Source organism: Carlito syrichta, unplaced genomic scaffold (assembly GCF_000164805.1).
Source record: "Carlito syrichta isolate Samal-C Ts95f unplaced genomic scaffold, Tarsius_syrichta-2.0.1 Scaffold316290, whole genome shotgun sequence".
Lineage (NCBI taxonomy): Eukaryota > Metazoa > Chordata > Mammalia > Primates > Tarsiidae > Carlito > Carlito syrichta.
Window position 1 is genome coordinate 570,837 of NW_007260386.1, and position 3,432 is coordinate 574,268.

Sequence of the window (3,432 nt, forward strand, 5' to 3'; positions counted from 1 at the left end):
CTCAGCCTTCCGAGTAGCCGGAACTACAGGCATGCGCTACCATGCCCGGCTGATTTTTTGATTTATTGTAGAGAGAGGTCTAGCTGCCCAGGCAGGTCTCGAACCCGCGGGCTCAGGCAATCCACTCACCTCAGCCTCCCAAAGGCGCGGGATTAGAGCCTGAGTCACCGACCTAAGAAATACCAGGGTCTATAATGAGCCAGAACACAGCTTAGAAGAAATCTAGTTACATTGATAGAACCTTTGAAAAAAAAAAAAACAGAAAACAATTACAATATATAGAGTACAGAAGAGCAGAGCTGCTTTGGTTAGCAAAGATACTTGAGTGAAGTCCTGCCCAATAAATTCCTTCTAGTTTTTCAGGGCCTTTTTGAATACATGAAACCCCTGATCTTACCCAACCCCTTCATTATGTAACGTCTTGTGTCCATGTATTTAGATAGTGACTAAGTCAAAGCCTCTACCCAGGGATTCTGACTCCCAAATCAATGCTCTAATCACAACTCTTGGCCACATAGTTATATTTTGCTATTCCTATACTCTACATGGTCATTGTCTTCATTTAGAAGATCAGCGAGGTCTTCTTCTTTTTAGATTTTGTTTCTGAGATTAAGTTTATTTTGGAATCTAATGTTTAAATACTTTAAGACTCAAAAATATTCAAAATATAAGTCTTAAAGTACTATTTATATTGGATTACTTGCTTTACATTAATTTATTTTGCTAGACTACAGACCCCTTGAGGATAGAGTCTTCATGTCCAGCACATCAAAGCTCATTAATGAACATGTTATAAGCATACCTGCACGTGTAACAAAAACCTGGAACATATATTTATATAGAAAGTCTTTGTAAAAAATACAAGTTTATACGATAATCCTACCCCAGAATTCTTGGTCCCAATATTTCATGAAACATTTAAACACCAGAAACCCTTATTGGTTGCAGCAATACTCTTGGTTCATTGTATATGATTAGTTTTCCCAGATAGCTTTTTCTGTAAATATGCATTTTCCAAATTAACTTATACACCTTTCTTAATGTATTATCATATTGTACTCTCATGTGTATTCTATCATGTTATTATTAGAAATATTGCAAGTATTTAACAACTGACATATACCACAGGCCCTGACGAATCAGCGTGGATTCCAGCTATTTAAAAAAATAATCATGGGGTCCGGCGTGGGGAGCAGCCCCAGTGGCGGCGGCGGCGGCAGCTACAGGACCACCGTGGTGTCAGAGCAGCAGCCGCAGGAGTGCGGCGAGCTGGCGGCGGGCCCGGGACATCGCGAGAGGGTCCTACGTTGTGACAGGCTTGCACCATGCGTGAGTACAAGCTAGTCGTTTTTGGCTCAGGAGGGGTTGGAAAGTCTGCTCTGACTGTACAATTTGTCCAATGAATTTTTGTTGAGAAATATGATCCTACAAGAGAAGACTCGTATAGAAAGCAAGTTGAAGTAGATGGCCAACAGTGTATGCTTGAAATCTTGGATACTGCGGGAACGGAGCAGTTCACAGCAATGAGGGATTTGTACATCAAAAACGGGCAAGGCTTCACTTTAGTTTACTCTATCACAGCACAGTCCACATTTGATGACTTACAAGATCTGAGAGAATAGATTCTTCGTGTTAAAAAAACACTGATGATGTTCCAGTGATTCTGGTCGGCAATAAATGCGACTTGGAAGATGAAACAGTTGTAGGAAAGGAACAAGGTCAAAATCTAGCAAGACAATGGAACAACTGTGCATTCTTAGAATCCTCTGCAAAATCGAAAATAAATGTTAATGAGATCTTTTATGACCTAGTGTGACAAATTAACAGAAAAACTCCAGTGCCTGGGAAGGCTCGCAAAAAGTCATGTCAGTTGCTTTAACAGACAGACTGCATTATAGCTCTGAGCTAGGTGTGAAGAACTGTTGCCCAATTCAGCAGTGCCAGCATTCCAACTTTGTTAAACCTACCGACATCTTACATGGACTTTCCTGTGGTGGTACCCTTTAAGAGGTGGATGAAAGCTACTATATAGTTTGCACATTCTAATCACTTTCCAGTATCATGAGAGAGGTTTCTTCTTCTGTACTAGTCCTAGAGTATGCCGCTGGTGAAACCGGAGGCTACATGCTAAGAGACATTGTTCTATCCACCAATGTTGTACATGTATGAAAATGGTGTACTGTATACTTCCACATGTCCCGTACTTTGTGTTGGAGAGTACGATAATGTAAATCCAAAAAGCACCACTATTTTAGCATAATAAAAGAAAGTCCAAAGAGCTCCTATAGAGACTACTCCAGATAACTTCTCTTCTTTGATACTTGTAGCTTACTGTAATTTTTTTAAAGAAATCCAAGGTCATTATCATTGTATTGTACAAAATAAGCACTTTAACCAGCTATATCATTTTTTCAATTTTTGCAGTGGAGACAGTGATCTTGTCTTTAAAACATGATAGTCTTCTCAGTATAATGTCTTAGATTAAAGATGTTGCCTTTAATATCTGTTGGGAAGGAAATGTCCAGACTTTTCAAGTCTTTTATTCTATGTTTCCTTTTTGTTTACATAGAGAACAGTGTTTATAGTTATATGAACAGTGGGGGTCTACAACAAGAGGTGTATATTTTCACACAGCTTTTTAATGGTTTCACAGTTTTGTAAATCATTTCCAGGCTTCTGCGACTGTAGATTCTCACTGTGAACCCTTTGCTTACTCATGCATATGTCTTGCAATACCAAATACACAGGTGTAGTATCTTTGCCTGTCAGTGATCGTTTCACACATGTAACGTTTTGGTTGAGATGTTAAATGGTGGATGAGTACTGTGGATGTGAATGTGGGAAGTAATTTTAATCATGTGTAATGGGTCACAAGGCCTGACTTGCAGTAACTCCTGCTGTTGTATTTAGCAATGCCTTGTTGCTCCGTATGTATCATCGTTTGGGGGTAAAGATTGTGTGTCTATCCAACAGGCAGCCACAGTATTTAAGCTGACCATTCTAATGTTACGATGACTAAGAGGTGGCCAAATGTAAACTAAAGCCTTAATTAAAGTGGTGCAATTTTGTATAACTTAGCATCCGTAGTTCAATAAATTTGGATCGCCATGCAAAAAAAAAAATCATTATGACCACATCAGTACTTATTAGCTGAGTGTGTATGTCATATGTCCCAAATGCAGCAGGAAGCAGGCTCCCATGTGCAACCTCTTTCCCCTCCCCTTGGTAATCCATCCCCCCTGGCTTAGCAAATTGCTTGTCTCTTGATCTCCCCACCCCCAATCTGCTCTGCCAACCACTAATGAAAATGGTTATCTTACTGCAGATTCTATGGCAAAGATGAATGAGGATTTTATAGTACACAGAATTTCACTTTCCAAACATATCACATTCCTTTGCATCCATTCAACAAATGTTTATTGAACATCTACT

At 39.5% G+C, this 3,432-nt stretch overlaps 1 pseudogene; it reads left to right on the plus strand.

Moving 5' to 3' along the window:
* The first annotated feature begins 1,325 nt into the window (after positions 1-1,325).
* Positions 1,326-1,879, plus strand: LOC110594573 (annotated as a pseudogene).
* The last annotated feature ends 1,553 nt before the right edge of the window (positions 1,880-3,432 follow it).